The sequence below is a fragment of the Gorilla gorilla genome, chromosome 13 (assembly GCF_029281585.2).
Source record: "Gorilla gorilla gorilla isolate KB3781 chromosome 13, NHGRI_mGorGor1-v2.1_pri, whole genome shotgun sequence".
Lineage (NCBI taxonomy): Eukaryota > Metazoa > Chordata > Mammalia > Primates > Hominidae > Gorilla > Gorilla gorilla.
Window position 1 is genome coordinate 98,885,270 of NC_073237.2, and position 18,663 is coordinate 98,903,932.

General features: G+C 33.2%; 1 long non-coding RNA gene across 1 annotated transcript in view; it reads left to right on the forward strand.

Moving 5' to 3' along the window:
* Window positions 1–18,663, forward strand: part of LOC101145977 (uncharacterized) — a 110,499-nt gene that overhangs the window by 23,541 nt on the left and 68,295 nt on the right. Inside the window, exons 2-3 of the long non-coding RNA XR_002007295.2 lie at window positions 7,337–7,462; window positions 14,924–14,991. This is a non-coding gene — a long non-coding RNA (uncharacterized lncRNA). The remainder of the gene's footprint in view (window positions 1–7,336; window positions 7,463–14,923; window positions 14,992–18,663) is intronic.

Below are 18,663 nucleotides of genomic sequence, written 5' to 3' on the forward strand. Positions count from 1 at the left end.
GGTCAATCCCACAAGAGGATATAAGAACTTTATAAATGTATGCACCCAACACTTGAGCACCTAGATATATAAAGGAAATATTATTAGAGCTAAAGAGAGAGAGAGATAGGCCCCAATACAATAATAATGGGAGACTTTGACACCCCACCTTCAGCATTGCAGAGATCTTCCAGACAGAAAATCAACAAAGATACACAGATTTAATCCACACTATAAACCAAATGAATCTAATAGATGTTTACAGAACATTTCATCAAAGAACTGCAAATACACATTGTTTTCCTCAGCACATGGATAATTCTCAAAGATACATGAGACATTAGGTCACAAAACAAGTCTTGAAACATTCAAAGAAGTTCAAATAATATCAAGCATCTTCTCTGATCACAATGGAATAAAACTAGAAATTGAAAACAAGAGGAATTTTGGAAATTACATGAATACATCAAAATTAAACAATATGCTTCTTAATGACCAGTGGGTTAATGAAGAAATTAAGAAGGAAATTGAACAATTTCTTGAAATATATAATAATGGAAATACAACATACCAAAACCTATGGGATACAGCAAAAGTAGTACTAAGAGGCAAGTTTATAGCTGTAAGTGCTTGTATCAGAAAAATGAAAAACTTCAAATTAGCAAGTCAATTATGCATCTTAAAGAACTAGAAAAGCAAGAGCAAGCCAAACCCCAAATTATTAGAAGAATAGAAATAATAAAGATCAAAGCAGAAATAAATGAAATTGAAATAAAAAGTGATATGAAGATCAATGAAACAAAGTTGGCTTTTTGAAAAGCTAAACGAAATTGGCAAGCCTTTAGCTAGACCAAGAAAAAAAAGAGAGATGATCCCAATTAGTAAAATCAGAAATGAAAAAAGACATTACAGCTGATACTACAGAAATTCAAAGGATCATTTGTGGCTACTATGAGCAACTATATGCCAATAAATTGGAAAATCTAGAAGAAATGGACAAATTTCTAGATACAAACAATCTACCAAAATTGAACTAGAATCAAATCCAAAATCTGAGCAGAATAATAACAAGTAGTGAGATTAGAGCTATAATAAAAGCCTCTCAGCAGAGCCCAGGATCTGATGGCTTCATTGTTGAATTCCAAACATTTAAATAAAAACTAATACCAATCCTACTCAAACTATCATGTAAAACAGAGGAGGAGAGAATACTTCCAAACTCACTCTACAGGACCCGTATTACCCTGATACCAAAACTAGACAAAGACATATCAAAACAAACAAATATATAGATAGATAGATACAATTATTACGTACTATAGTTACCCTCTTGTGCTATCAAATAGCAGGTGTTAATCATTCTTTTTAACTACTTTTTTGTGCCCATCATCCATCTCACCTCCCCCTCACTCTCACCCCTCCAATAACCTTCTCAGTCTTTGGTAGCCATCCTTCTACTGTGTCCATGAGTTCAATTATTTTGACATTCTGTGGTATTTTTCCTTCTCTGCCTGGCTTATATCACTTAACATAATGATCTCTTTTTCCATCCATGTTGCTGTAAACTACTGGATCTCATTCTTTTTTATAGCTGAATAGCACTCCATTGTGTATATGTTCCACATTTTCTTTATCCACTCATTTATTGATGAACACTGAGGTTGCTTTAGAATCTTAGCTATTGTAAACAGTGATGCAACAAATGTAGAAGTGCAGATACAAATAACAAGCAGGAATATGACCAAATGTTTAACATCACTAATCGTCAGGGAAATTTAAATCAAAGACACAATGAGATATCAACCTACCTCAGTTAGAATAGCTATTATCAAAAAGAAAGAAAGTCACAAATGCTGTGAGGATAAGGAGAACAGGGAATGCTTGTACACTGTTGGAAGGAATGTAAATTAATATAGCCATTATGGAAAACAGTTTCTTAAAATACTTAAAATAGAGCTACTACATTATCCAGTAATGCCACTGCTTGGAATGCATTCAAAAGAATTGAAATCAGTATTTAGAGGAGATATCTGCATTCCTATGTTTATTGCAGTACTACTATCAATAGTGAAAGATAGAATCAACATACATGTACATCAACTGATGGATGGATAAAATATGGTATATATATAAAATGGAATACTGATCAGCCTTAAAAAAGAATGAAATCCTGTCATTCATGGTGAGGTGGATGAACCTGGAGACATAATATTCAGTGAAATAAGCCAGACACAGAAAGACAAATACTGCATGCTCTCACCTAGATGTGGAACCTAAAAACATTCATTTTATAGAAGTAGAGAGTAAAATAGTAGCTTCCCCAGGTTAAGGAAGGAAGGATGGGGAGAGGTTGGTCAAAGGGTACAAAGTTACAGTTAGATAGGAAGAACAAACTCTGGAGTTCTACTACACAGTAGGGTGACTGTACCCAATAACAATCTACTACATATTTCAAGACAACTAGAAAAAGAGGATGTTGAAAGTTATTATCACACAGAAATGGTAAAGTTAGAGGTGATGGATACGCTAACTACCTTGATTTAATCATCATGCAATGTATACATGTATTTAGACATCACACTGTATCCCGTACACATGTACAGCTATGCGTCAATTATAAGCTAAATAAAAAAGTACACTAATATTTTAAATGCATTCCTACTAGTACTGTTAAATAGAAGAGGAATTGTATAAAAATTTAATATCCTTGAAACATAACTAAACTTACCTAAACCTACAGATGATTGTAGAAATATCATCAAATTGAAAAAGCATTTTAAATTATGTACCTTTCTTTGAATTATAGATACCATTTGTATCTTTAAAACATTGTTCTAATGTATCATAATTTTTGCTTGTATAATTTCTTTAGTTGATTTCCTATCATTTATCATTTCTAATAATAGGTAATTTTTTCACTTGTGCACCTTGCATTTATTCTCTTTCTTCAAATCCATTTTTCATGATTTTGCTAAAATTATCTTTTTATATTTTATTTTTTTTCTGGACATAAAGTGATATGTGCTTGTTGACCTGGAAAAGCTGAATAGCAGAATGCTGCTAATAATAAATGTTATAATTTACAGATTATGGAATGTCAATACTAAATTATGATAGAAATTCATGAGGACTAGATGGACATATCTCAACCATAATAAAATGCGAGTGATAATTTTTGGACAGTGAGCACTTATATTTTCAGTTTGACCAGAAAGTTTACTCTATATTAGATAACATTTTTAAAAGTGTCTAGGTAAAGATGCTTGAAGTTTTCAAAAGCAAACAAAACAAAACAAAACTCCTGGACATATTTTATTATTTTTCACTGTTTGATCCATATTCTCCCACTGACAATTCTCTCTAGGAAGTTAGTTCCTTTGGTGTGCAATTATTCACCAATATGCAGCTTAAGCCTTGTGTATGTTGTGACTAACAAAGGAAAACTAGGCAGGCTCCTGGTTGTGCCTGCCTTTCAGCTAATTCTCTTGCCAGTTATTCATGAGATCATCTGTTGCTCTTAACTTGAATTACTCTGAAGTAATAGTTTTGACATCTCTGCCATTATTTCATTTTACTGTATTTCAGTGATTTGAATATAGTCTGAGGCCATTCAGGAACAGAAAGGTAACTAGATTCATTTTATTAACCCAAAAGATTATGTTGTTGCAGTATGGTTTATTTAAAAAATACTTCCTCCTCCTGCTGCTCTGAAATTAAAATATTAAAAATAATTTCCTACACATGTCTATAACTCTCAGGACTCACAATTCTATTCCATCGCACAGCCTACTCATCTGTGTTCTAGAACCAAAATCTTTTCATTATTATACTGTTGCAATATTTTATTTCTTTGTGGAATGAATTTCTTTTGATAGAACTTTTCTTGGCCAAAAATGATTGTAGTCAAAGGTTTATTCTTCTTGCTGAATCTAAAATTATTTTCAAGTTTTATAAAATATATATTATTATATCAGAATTGGATTCACTTATCAATTAGATTCGTGTACACAGAATTGACATCTTGTTGAATTTCTCATTAGGAAATACAATAATTTAATCAATCAGATCCTATTTGTGGCTATAAAGAAGTGGTGTAGCTTCCTTTATACAGGTGATTCAAGGTACTTGTTAGTTTTTATGATGATGTTTATTAGAGTTATCTTTATTATAAATTGGTTCTTGCTTTTGCTTGCATTTTCTATAAGATAATTTAGATATATAAGAAAACTGTAGATTGTGTACATTTTTTTTGTAACTACTCATTTTGCTTTTATGTCTGATAGTGTAACTTAAAGCAGATAATGTTATCATCTTCAAGTCATGATTATAATGCCATTTCTTGTAAATTATAGGTCATTACTTTTCATAATTTATTGTATTATCTGGAGCATACATTTATAAATTATGGTGATGATAGTGAACATATTTAAATGGAATTTTTGTTTCACTCAAAGGTTTTGATTTTATAATTTTATTTTTAAACAAATTAGGTTTTCTGCTCTTAAGTTTTAAAATTAATTATGTTTAAATGGAAAATTATATTTATATATTAAATGGAAAATAAAATTCACATTACTGCATTATCATTTAATATTCATTTTTCTATGACTCCTCTTCATATAATAGATGCTATGGCTTTCCATACCTTTTCAATATTTATCTTTAGCACTAATATTTTTGTTAAAAAGTTATTTTCTTCTTACTCAAAAGTAGATCTAGACTTAAGTATACTTCTCCATAGTCTCCTGACTCTTAAGCAGTATTCTTAACCTTTGTGACTGCTATTCCTCTTCTCTCAGCAAGAGACCAAGCAAGACATTTGAAAGACGAGGCACATACAATTTTTATTTACTCAGAACACCGCCAATAAATGATGTTTTTATAACTCTCCAAAGATTTTAAACTAAAAATCGTAGCTTCCATTATATTCAGAAATGACCTGTCATAGTGAATTTTTCAATAATTATATGTCTCCCTAGGTTTATTGCTATTTGAATAACCCCTATTCCTACTATTATCTCTTTTCATTATTCAAATTACCTTTGTGCATTGTGATCAAGTTATCAGGTGACAAATCCCGTATTGTAATTATAATAATATGCATATTTAGATTTTTATTTATTTTACTCTTTCTTATTTGTAATATCTCAAGGGCCTTCAAATTTTAGACCAAAAGTCAATCAAAGTGTTTTCCTAAAATTTATGTTTCTGCTTTCCTCCCTATTTAGTTTAAGAATATATAAGGAAGAATAACAGTTTAACATAATTTCCAAAACTTCATGCCTGTATTGCTAGATTAAATCCAGTTTTTCAAATAGAAATGAGAATATTTTGCCTAATATTTATAGGTTGGTCTTTCAAAAATCTTTATTTACAAGTATAAATAAAAATTCTCTGAAAAATAATTTAAAGAAAAGAGATTAGATGGAGCAGTTTGCAAACCAGGGAGATGCAGCCTTTGGTGTAAAATGAGGTGTGTTCCAGACAATAAAGGAAGATTTATCATTTATAGAGAAAGTTCTGGCGCAGGGTTCCCACTTAAGGCCTGCTTATGCAAATGAAGGATTCAAACTTACTTAGTTCTAATTGGTTAATGCTTGCTGAGTTCTGATTTTAGACAAAGATCACAGTCTACTGGTTGGTTTAGGTGGCATAAACAGGAACAGGCAGCTAAGAAATCCCAAAATTAAGGAGACATGGGTTTTCCAGTACCTCAAGGTGTGTGTGTGTGACGTCTAATCAGTAAATGGCCACTTAGGTCCAGTCTGAATCTAGGCCACTCAAGATTCATCTTGAGAGATTGGCTCCCTCAGCGTTCACACAAATAAAATGAGAAGATAGCTTTTATTTTCACCACTAACTTTAAAATAATAAACCAGATAAATGCTTCATAAAATAATTTTGAAGCATTTTCTCCAGGAGCTTGAAAGTTTTATATTAAATAAGAATTTGTTCTTTCTCACTTGTTCAGTGGAGTTAATTTTTCAAGCTATGAAAAATGCAGTGGCTCGTGCCTGTAATCCCAGCACTTTGGGAAGCCGAGGCAGGTGGATTGATTGAGCTCAGAAGTTCAGACCAGCCTGGGCAACATGGTGAAACCGTGTCTCTACAAGAAATACAAAAATTAGCCGGGCAGTGGTGGCACCGGCCTGTAGTCCCAGCTACTCACGAGGCTGAAACAGGAGAACACTTGAGCCGGGAAGGCAGAGGAGGTTGCAGTGAGCAGAGATGGTGCCACTGCACTAAAGCCTCGGCGATGGGAGTGAAATACACTCACTCACTCACTCACTCACTCACTCACTCACTCACTCACTCTCTTTCTCTCTCTCTCTCTGTCTCCCTCTGTCTCTGTCTCTCTGTCTCTCTCTCTTTCTGCATATATATACATATAAATAAATGATGGCGATGATAGTGAACATATTTAAATGAAATTTTTGTTTCACTCAAAAGTTTTGATTTCAAAATTTTATTTTTAAACAAATTAAGCTTTTCTGCCCTTAAGTTTTAAAATTATGTTTAAATGGAAAGTTATATTAATGTAACTTTTGATATTACTGAGTCATCCTTTGTTATTCATTTTTCTATGGCTCCTATTCATATAATAGATGCTATAGCTTTCCACACCCTTTCAATATTTACCTTTGGCACTAATATTTGTGTTAAAAAGTTCTTTCCTTCTTACTCAAAAGTTAATCTAGAAATAAGTATACTTCTCCATAGTCTCCTGACTCTATTATTATTATTATTATTATTATTATTATTATTATTATTATACTTTAAGTTTTAGGGTACATGTGCACAATGTGCAGGTTAGTTACATATGTATACATGTGCCATGCTGGTGTGCTGCACCCATCAACTCGTCATTTAGCATTAGGTATATCTCCTGACTCTTAAGCAGTTTTCTTAAATTTTGTGACTGCTATTTCTCTTCTCTCAGCAAGAGACAAAGCAAGACATTTGATATATTTATATAAATATATCAAACCAAATTCAAAGACGATATTTACTCTAAAATATTGATTTCTGCACCTACTTTTCCAACTCATTTTCCTTAAACAATTATTGCTTGTTTTAGACTTCAGTTTATCTGCTCATGCTCTAGAAAGTGCTGGGAATGCCTGCAGGCTTGGTTAGGGTCTCAATCCTTTGTCTTCTAGAATATTCTTATTATAACATCTGTCATATTTCATTTTCATTGCTATTTAACTGTTTTTATTTCCTACCATCATATCTTAAGCTCCTTGGAGAAATAACTAGTTTGTATTTATCATAGTCTCCTGAAAGCTTGACATTAGATAAATGCTGAACGAATTAGAGGGATAAATTGTTGCATTGATAGAATTACTTTTTAAAGACTTTTTCAGATCAAATTATCCTGTTGTGGTAGCCATGGAGATGCAACACGTGGAGTGCCCTTCAAGAGAGAAATTCCTGATTAGCTGGGAAGAATGCAGTTTGCTGACTGGCTCCATCCTTCCGGGTAAGCTCCAGTTTATGAGCTGAAAACAATTCCTTTATTGGCAGGCTCCAGCCAAGTGTTGGCATGCAAACTATGGCAATGTGGGCATCCTTTAATGGGCCATCTTTGATCCAGGGCTCTCATTGGATTATCTGCTACTCTTTCACATCTGTATCATGGTATGAAGCCCTGCACAATCCTACTCCATGTCCCTTTGCTTTCACAGGTTTCTGAGAGGATAGAGGATTTATCCTGCTCAATTCTGCTTCCTTCCCCATTTATCTTTCACTGGTGTTATTCCCAAATAAATTGTTTATACTGCTACCTCCTACTCAGCATCTGCTTCCTGTTGGACTGACTGAGACAACTACTGATGTAAAAGATAATTTAAAACTCTGAATCACACAAGAACACAAAGCATTTTTAAGCCTGAAATGAATTCAGATGGCTGCTAAATGCTCAGCTTTGAATTGATAACCATCATTCACTTGTCACTCCTTAGTGAGATTTATGCTTAAAGCTTCATATGTTTAGAGTTTTAGTCTTGTTTATTTTCTTCAATATTGGTTTTCTAGTAGACGTAACAGTTATTTCCACTCTTCTATTTATTTAAGAGCAATAATTTTATTATTTTAGCATGGATGTATTATTATGTTGTTCTAACTCTAATCTTAGAGCCCTTCTGTGAAATATGTGTAGTGTCACTTTAAAGTTATATTTTAATTTCTCAGCAACATTAAAAATTGCTCTATTATTACAGCTATAATTCTTGTGTTCCTGTTTTGCAGACAATTTCACTACACAGGTCAAACTTAGTCCCTAACTGTAGTCTCTATAATTGGATCCATTCTTATTGCAAACTCAAAAAAATGAAAGTTCTAAAGCACAAGTCACTTAACTCTCTAAGACACAGTGATTTTGGAGACAAAATCCAGAGCAATTAAATAAACTATTGCAAAGTTGTTGTTTAGCATACCATTAAGGGCTTTTGTAATGTGAAGATGTAGCATCTGTTCCTTTCCTCTTTCTCTTCTCTCTTCTCCTTGCCTTTTTTCCCTTCTTGAAAAATTTAGTTTGATAACTTTTAAGTTAGAGTTTCACGTGAAGAATGATGGAAGTCTTGGTGGCCTACAGTAGAATATCAGAGCCTATGTAAATTGAAGATGTCCGTGTGGTGGGAGGTGGGATGTGATGCTGAACTGGTACAGTATCAAAGCCTGACTCTAGAGAGATGCCATTCATGCAGAAGAAAGCCCAAGGAAGAATGTTAACTTGAGTGGTAAGAAGTAATGTCTATGTATGGCACTATTCCTCATAAAGTGTTCAAACACGAGTGTGTTGAAGAGGATGTCTGCCTGTGTGTATGAGGATTGGAGGAAGTCATAGCAAAGAAGGATCAGTTTCATACAAAGGGATTGAACCTGTGTGTGTGTGTGTGTGTGTGTGTAATAATGGGAATCACTTTCTATCAGAGAAAGGAATTACAAATATGAAAAGGGAGAAAATAAAAATGAACTGTGCATGATTGGATTTGGAGTTTGAGTTTTGGTATGAATTCATGGTATTGCACATGCAGACGAATGATAGACACATGGTAGATAGACACATGACAGATAGGTAGAGAAAAATACAGATGTAAATGCATAAATCTGTACACAGACATATGCAAACATACATACATACATACATACATACATACATACATACATACATACATACCCTAGCTGCGTCCACTAAGAGACAATTGGAGCTGTGGCACCTCAATAGTAACAAACAATTATTATGCAAAGATCTTGCTTTTGAATTACCACTCTCCACCAGAAGAAACTAAGGCTCATGAGAGAAACGGCTATTTTCAGCGCTATGGATATTAAATGACAAGATGAGACTGAAATTTAGGGCTGTACCGGGAAACTTAGAAAGGTTTAAAAACTAATGGAAACATATAAAAAGGGATACAGAAGCCAGCTGAAAGCTGGTCCCACTGGTCAAGTTATGTGTGAAAATAAGTTGTGATAATAGAAGTTTATATTACTTGAATAATATGAAAATCTGTAAGTCCATACTTATGTAAAATATAAATAATTTGAAAGCTTAATGAAAATATAAAAATATGTTTTATGAAAAATATTTATATAGTCTAAAATACATTGTATACTTGTATCAAAATATCAAATGTATACCCTTTATATGTACAATTGTGTAAACATAATTAAAAAATAAAATAAAATATATTTTTCTACAAAAAAAGAGAAACAAAGTACCTTTACAATGGGAGTCCTGTGAGATACCACCTTAATCAAGAGAGCTACGTAATGGAGAAATTAAAATTTTACATCATATGATAGGAAATGTAAGAGGAAAAAATAATATTATAAAAAATTGACATTCATTTCAAAACCATATAAACTTTATTTTTTCTTAAAATTTTATGGTATCATTTTAAAAATTAACATAATAATTTTATCCTTGCCTATATCACAAAACTTTTATAATCCTCCCAAAACAGAAATTTATGTAATAATTTTTAAAACATTCACATAAACATCAGTCACTTTTAATAATTCATCAGAAGAGAGTTATATGAGAAGTGATTCTCCTAGGTGACTGAATAGTTATATAAAGCTGGAATGATAATTGTAGATCTCAGAGCTACAGAGGAAAAACTAGTCTGCTCCCACAAATGTCTTATTTTAAGACTTTCTTTAACATTTAAGGATTAACTAGTGGAGAAAGATAATAAGGTTGAAAGGGAACAGGGAAAATCACACATGGAGAATGGAGAGAATTTAGCCAATATGCATAATTTTAACTCTGACTTAAAGTATGCAAGTACTTTATAGAATTTTATATTCTAAGAAAATAATCAAATTATAATATTAACAGACTTAGAGAAAATATTCCCCATATTTGTTACAGAATAGATTACTATCCATAATAAGAGAACTAAAACAAAAAAAGTCAAGAAAAAAATGGACAGAAATGGAAAAACAATTGACTTACAAAACCAGTGATTATGCTTAGGCTTACTGTATTTATCTGTAGGTGTTTTTAGTTTAAAGCAAATGAAACGTAGTATGGAGTTTATTTAGAGAGCAGTTATATTTATTAAAATAATATTTTGTAACTCCAAGAAATTGTGGGTGAACTTGAAAATGTTCAGATCTAAGACAAAAATGATGCCACAATACTGTTCACATTGCAGATACCCCCACTGCATTTGTTGAATATAAACACCATGTTTGCAACATTAACCTCAGTGACACCTGACAATGGAGATGCTGCTGGTATGTCAGAAGTGATTTTGGTGAGATTCCTGTTTACTTGTGTCTCTACTGACACAGCATCTACTTATAGAGTACATATCTAACTTGTAATGCGTGCATGTTTCATTAATTCAAGGGAAGTTAGGCCTAAGATATTGATCAATTCATGCAGACTGCACACAGTACAGAAGAGGGGCTCCCAAAAGGTAATAAGAAACTATTTTAAGGATGCTACACAGTCATGAAAGACAGATAGGCATAAGAAGGAATTTCATTATTTTTAATTTTTTAATTCTTTAAGTTTACATACACAAATGTACATATGCACATAATGGGAATGCAATATAAGTTGTGTGTGTGTGTGTGTGTGTATAAACATAAAGAGGTTCAATGAACACTGAAAGTATTTCATCACTGTGATAAATTTATACAAATAAAACAATACTGGGCATAGGTTTCCTCTAAATAACACCTCCCAAATAACATTTCCACAGGCTGACTCAAACAGAGTGAAAAGAAACAAAAGGAATTATGCAATTTAGTAACCGTTTACTTGTGAAAAAATAAAGACAAAAATTTAAATCTGTACAATATTTTAAAAGCAAGATTTGTCAATATAGCCAAATTCTTGACCAAGCAGTAAAAATTACAGGAAATTATTTTCAATAATTATGCAAATATTTTGATAGAAACATGTTCATCTGTACCAGAATTGGTTTTTATAGAAAGATTAAAATAGGACAAATGAAATTTTATTTTTAAATTATTATTATTATTTTGATAGAGTTTCTGTCTATCACCCAGGCTGGAGTGCAGTGGCGTGATCCCCGCTCACTTCAGCCTCTGCCTCCTGGGTTCAAGCGATTCTCATGCCTCAGCCTCAAGTAGCTGGGATTACAGGTGCGTGCCACCACACCCAGCTAATTTTTTTTTTTTACTTTTAGTAGAGACGGGGTTTCACCATGTTGGCCAGGCTGGTCTTGAACTCCTGGCCTCAAGTGGTTCACCCACCTCGGCCTCCCAAAGTGCTGGGATTACAGGCATGAGCCACCATGCTCAGCAACAAAATAAAATGTTAAGTATATTGCTGTAATGGAATAAAATACAACTATTAATATATAATGTTGTAAAAGTTCATAAAAAACCTCCCAAATGTTCACAACTTCATTCATAGCAGTCGCAAAAGTGGAAACAACTCAAAAGGATTACAAATTGTGATATATATATATATATATTTTATATATATATTTTATATATATATATATTTTATATATATATTTTATATATATATATATATATATATATATATATATATATATATATATATATTACACAACAATAAGGATTTCGAGACCAGCCTGGCCAACATGGTGAAACCCCGTCTCTACTAAAAATACAAAAATTAGCTGGGTGGTGGCGGGCGCCTGTAGTCCCACCTAATAGGGAGGCTGAGACAGGAGAATAGCTTGAACCTGGGACGTGGAGGTTGCAGTGAGCCGAGATTGTGTCACTGCACTCCAGCCTGGGCGACACAGGGAGACTCCATCTTAAAAATAAAATAAAATAAAGTAAAAAGAAAAAGCTGAACATCAAAGAATAAATCCTCTCTAATTTTATTTGAATAGAGTTCTAGAGCAGACACAAGTAATGTGGAGTGATAAAAATCAGATCAGTTGTTGCCTGAGTCGAGGAAGCAGACAGGTGCAGTTGGAGATAATGATTGCTAAGAGCAGGAGGTAACTTTCTGGGCAGATGGTAAGTTCTTTATCTTGACTGGGTGCTATGTACGCAGATACTACATACAAATATACTTTTGTTCTTAGAAAGAATAATAAATATGAAGCAGAAAACCCTTTGAGATGATGGCTATATTTATGGCATTGGCTATGGTTATGATTTCACAGGTACAGACTTAACTCCAAGCGTATCAAGTTGTAAACATTAAAAATGTGCAGCTTTTTGTATGTCAATCATACTTCAATAAAATGGTTTAAAAATGCACAGGTGTCAAAAAAGTCATTGTGCATCAAATGTCTTTACAACTCAAAAAATAATGTTTTAGAGGTGAGATTATGATGTAAGAATATTTGTGATACAGTAAATTAAAAAGAGGGCTTTATAAAACTGTGTAATGCATGTAAGATGTATGTGTGTGTATGTGTGTATGGTAAGTACGTGTATGTGTCTAAAGAAAAACTGCCAGGAACACATAGACTACTGTTTTTGTATGTTTATATTGAATTTAATTGTATGTATTCACTTATTTTCCACATTAAAATTAAAAATGCAAGCACAATAAATTATTTAGAAATGGACTGACGGAAAAGCAGCTAAGTCAGAAGCAATGGAAGTGAGTTCTTTGTACCTGAATGTACACACATCTGCACTGCAACCACGAACATAATTTCCCAATTTCTAATTTTTCTATTTGTCTCTTACCACACCCTAATCTGATATTATTTAATATATCACGTTATAGTTTGTTGATCATTTATTATTATCATATTTTCTTTTTTTTCCATGAGTTATGCTATCCCTGCATAATAAAGGCAAAGTAACAATTCTATTCATTTTTGTATCCTGGTGACTAATAGAAAGTAAAAATGAAATTGCTGATTATTAAATGGATCAATGAATTCCCTAGCGGCAGAAAATATATTGGCCAATGATGGCTATATCCAGAACTACAGAACTCATGTAAACTTTGGCCACAATGGACCAAAAATAGTTAAAACAAAAATAAATGTTTGTAGGTATTATTTTGACACTTTCTTCCCCATCTTATTTAAAACTTGGATTTAATATCAGGTAAAACAATTTAGTGAATTTTCTTCCTCAATTCATAGCACTTTTTAAAAATCATAAGTCCAGCACTGGACATTTTATATTTATGTTTAAATGTGCTCATGTCCTTTCATTATCACTTCTATTTCCTGTCCTCCTATAAGAACTATAGTACACAGTTTCATACAGATACTTACATATATGTGTAGATACAGTGTATTTGTGGAATAAATGCTTTAATATATACAAAGAATATTATGCTCTAAATATTATCCCCTTTCAATTATTCAAAATTATTAGTGCATTCTTGTAGGTTTTGGGAGACTTTCTTTGGCAATTTGCTGAACCACAGAGCAAAAACCACATTTAATTTCAATAAATAATGCCAGACTGCTTTCTACCATAGCTTTCACAATTAATACACCTGAGAGTAGAGTGTGAAGTTTCCCTCCCCTTACATCCTTTCCAACCCTTGGTATTATACTCCAATGCGCTATTCTGTTATTCTGATGTGTAATGCGGTATCCTTCTTGTACCATGGGTGCAAAATAAATCTTTATTATTTTAAGCTATTGAGAATTCTGGATCGTTTGTTACTAAAGCCTATAACCTGTCCTGATTGATTCAATGCCTATTCAAGCTTTCACTCTACTGAATGTTTAGAGCCACGTCAATTGGGTGTCCCTGAGGTTGTTAAGCTTGGGGTTTTACTTTGACAGTTTAGATATTAAAAACACATTTGTTTGTTACCACCTTACCAGCTATTTATGCTGGAAAGTTAAAAGGAGACTGGAGTGCAATACCAGCCAATTGTAAGCATATAAAATGTCCATTATTCTATGTAATCCTTGCAATTATTTATGATGGATCATGATTTTGAAGTTGTTCAACTGTGAGAGCTGCTACTATATGATATGTCTCTAATTCTCTATATAGTCATATAAAAATACAGCCACAGTGTTTTGCATAAAACATTCAATTCTTAAGTATGTAATAGCTGATTTAGGTAGATGGGAAGCTTGATTAAAGCAGCAGCAATCAAAGTACTAGTCAAAGTAGTAAAATTAACCACTATCCTTAGGCAGTTGCAGAAATACTTGCAAACTAGTGTACTCTGCCATTTGGAATTAAATAAGACCAGGGATATGGTGTCACAATTTCAATAAATCATTACATTTAATTAAACATAGCAATAGAAGAGCTACACTCTTAATTAGGACTTATGGTTATAAGTATTTTAGAAACAATACTAAGTAATCAATTTGCTGGCCAGAAAGAATAGAAAGTGAAAATACACTTACTGAACTTGATTTTTCACTCTATATTTTATTTTTTATCACAAGCATTTACATGAAAATAAAACTCCATAGTGTTTTATTCTCCAACGACACTGAGATTGTCATTGACATTTTTTCTTTCTTGGCTTTTCCAGTTGGACAATAGAAATCTTGAATGCTTATGGTATGGGTGACCGTAAAAGAACAAATTCAATGTCTAAGGGTAAGGTCCAGGACTCTCTTTTGATTTTGAGATACAGAAACACAATCCGAACCAGTTTAGGCAACACAAAGAAACACAGCAGGGGATAAAGGAACATCAATGATTGCTAAAAACAAAATAAAATGCAATTAGGATTCTATAAATTTGTATCCCATTTGTCCTAAGTTCTCTATGCTAATTTAATTCCCTCACCAAAGATTTCTTCATGAAACTGTAAGCATAAACTCGATATATTTCTAGTTTTGAAATCCAAAAACTTGGTTTTTCTTAGTTTCAGTTTTAACATTCTACGACCACCCAAAGTAGCCTGGTGTGAATTACATAATCATCCCCATGACAAGGGGCTGGGCAATATACTTTCCTTACAACCCTGGTTAAAATATTTGACTCTCCTTAAGGAAAAAACACCTGCAAGTAAATGTGCAGAGGTGAGGGGATGCAGGAGACAGAGGGAATAGATTGCATATGTGTAATTTTTCTAACTTTAAAAGTTGAATATTATTAATGGATTAAACTTTGCTATAGGTAAGCATAGCAAGTAAGCAAGTAAGTAAACAACAATAACAAGCAAAAACAATGAAATAATCACTGGCCCCTTGGCCCCTTGAATCCCCCTCTGAAGAATAAGACAAAAAATAAAAATGAAAAGATTAACTACAAAATGTTTATCTAAATTACCCAGAGTTGTTAAAAAACCCTAAGATGTCTACCAACTCCACAATTATCACAGGAAATTTGGTGAAAGAAAACAAACAATACTACTAGGTGGAGAAAAATGTTGCACATTTTTTATTATAAAGAACAGCTAAGGACAGGTGTGATAGCTCACACCTGTAATCCCAGCACTTTGGGGGGATGAGGTGGGCAAATTACTTGAGCTCAGGAGTTTGAGACCAGCCTGGGCAACATGGCGAAACCCCATCTCTACCAAAGAAAAAAAAATGGTGGCACACCAAGAACCAGGTAAGCTGATGTTGTCTGGGGCAAGAGAAGTTGGATGTCCCAGCTCGAAGAGTGAGAGCAAATTTGCCCTTTCTCTGCCATTTTCTTTTAATTTACAAAAATTGTATATATTGTCACATACAAAATGTTTTGAAATATGTATACATTGTGGAATAGCGAAATTGAGCTAATTAACATATTCACTACTGCACATACTCATCATTTTTGTATGGTGAGAACACTTGAAAAATAGTATCTTAGCAGTTTTCAGCCATGTAATACACTGTTATTAACTATAGTTGCACACAGCTGTGCAATATTTATTTATTCTATCCACCTGAAATTTTGTATCCTATGACCGACATTATCTCAACTCCCCCATCCCCTGCCCCTGGTAACCATCATTCTACTGCCTAGTTCTATGAGTTTGACATCAGAAAAGGGGTTGATATCCAAAATATATAAGCAACTCAAACAACTGAATATTAAGAAAATATATAACCCAATTGAAAAATAGGTGAAAGATCTGAATAGGCATTTCTCAGAAGAAGATAAAGAAATGGCCAAAAGGTACATAAAGGAAACGCTTAAAAAACTAATCATCAGAGATATGCAAATTAAAACCCCACTGAGTTATCACTTCTGCATTTTTATCTATTTGGGCTTTCTCACACTGTGGAGGGCCATCTGCTTTAATCATCTCACCAATCCAAATGCTAATCTCTTCTGGAAACATCCTCACAAAGACACCCAGAAATAATGTTTTACCAGCTGCCTGGGAATCCCTTAGCCCAGTAAAGTTGACATAAAATTAATCACACCCTACAATGGCAGAGTTGAGGAGTTGCAACAGAGATTGCATGGCCTGCAAAACTGAAAACATTTGCCATCTGGTCCTTTACAGAAAAGGTTTGGCAATTACTACCTAATTTGATTATTTCATGTCTTTTCTTTGATCCCCAAATCTCCTATGCTTCCTCTGATATTTTCTCCACTTTCATTGAGAAAATCAGTCTAACACACACAAATATTCTCATCTTCCCATCACAAAACACAAACTTATTTCCATTTCCCCCTATTTTACTCATCTTCAATCAGTTTAAAAGGAGGAAGTGCACTTTTTTTCTACAAAAGGTTTATCATACTTGTAGTGTTCCGAGTCCCATCCTTTATTTTCTTCTTCAATATATTGCCCCTTCTGTAATTCCTTCTCTCTCTTTGCATTACTCCTTGGCTTTCTATTCTTGGTTAATAAAGGTAATAACAGTAAAAGGTGAAAGGGGTTTTTTGTTTGTTTGTTTCCTGGGCATAAACTCATCCTAGAAAATATTACCAGTTTCTGTAACTGTCCTTTTCCTTCTATGCTTCCAAGTTCACAGAAATTTAATGATTCCATAAACTCATAGGGGACTGATTGATACATTTCACCAGAGTAATCCAAGATCTAGTAATCATACTTCTTTACTCCCCCAATGAATAATTCCATTTCTCAGTGATGTTAATCTCAACAAGACTGAAAAGGAAAGAAAGCTGATTGAATTAATTTATAGGAGTATTGAAGGCCAATAATCTCTCCATTCAGAAAGATATCTTATTTGAAAAGCGAAGACTTGCTACTCAAAAGGATTTCTAGCTGGTGAAATTTTCGGAACAGGAAAGAGAAAGAAACCATTGTAAGTGATAGAAAGTCTGTTGTTGTTCAGTTTTTGTAGTTTTTGTTTTGCTGCACGAAGGGCACCACATAGTTTTTTTGTTCGTTTTTTTGTTTTGTTTTGTTTTTTACAAGGGATTCTAATTATGATTATTATCTATTTCACAATAAAGTGATTTAAACAATATATTATAGAAATAGCAGCAGGAGCAGCAATGACAAACATTGACTCAGGTATAGAATTCTGTTCACTAGGCACCGTGCTAAGTACTTTAAATGTATTATCTCAGTCGATCATCAACCCTTTGAGACAGGTATGCTTGTTTTACCCATGAGGAAATCAATCTTAGAGCGGCAACTTGCCCAAGATCACTCAGTTACTAGGTGATAGTGTAAATCAAAGCACCCTGACTCCTGAGCTTTCTATATTTGTCATTGGACTATCTCTGGTAAACAAACCCAAACTGCAAAAACTGCATTGTCACCAAGAAAATGATTTTAGGACACCACCAATACCCATATCTAGTTGGAACAGCCAAAAGGCTGAGAAAGAAATATGCTAAGGTTATAACAATAATAGATAATACTAATTGAGCCTTTTATATAAATTTATCCTCTTAATATTCACAATAATCCCTATGAGATAGATACTTTCATTATAATTTTATGTATGAGGAAACTAAGTTACAGAGAGATTAAGTAACTTGCTCAAGATGACACAGGTAGTCAAAGAAGAATTATGACTTGAAATTAGCATCCTGGGCCCCCAGCTCAGTCTTAATCTCTCAGTCTCTGCAGTACTTAGTTGTATCATATTCTGTTTGGTCACATTTTTTCCATACTCTTAGAATCCTTAGGTAATCAATATTGAAACTGAAAACTACTGATTACACACACACACACACACACACACACACACACACACACACACACAAATTCATGCAAGCCCACTATGATGAGCTATTTGGCAACTTAGAGCAGACTATTTTCTCTATAACCACAAAAAATAAGTCACCCAAGGCAGGAAATCACAAGTGGAAGAGATATCTGAGGAAACGTGCTGATCTCAGTGAGTTATG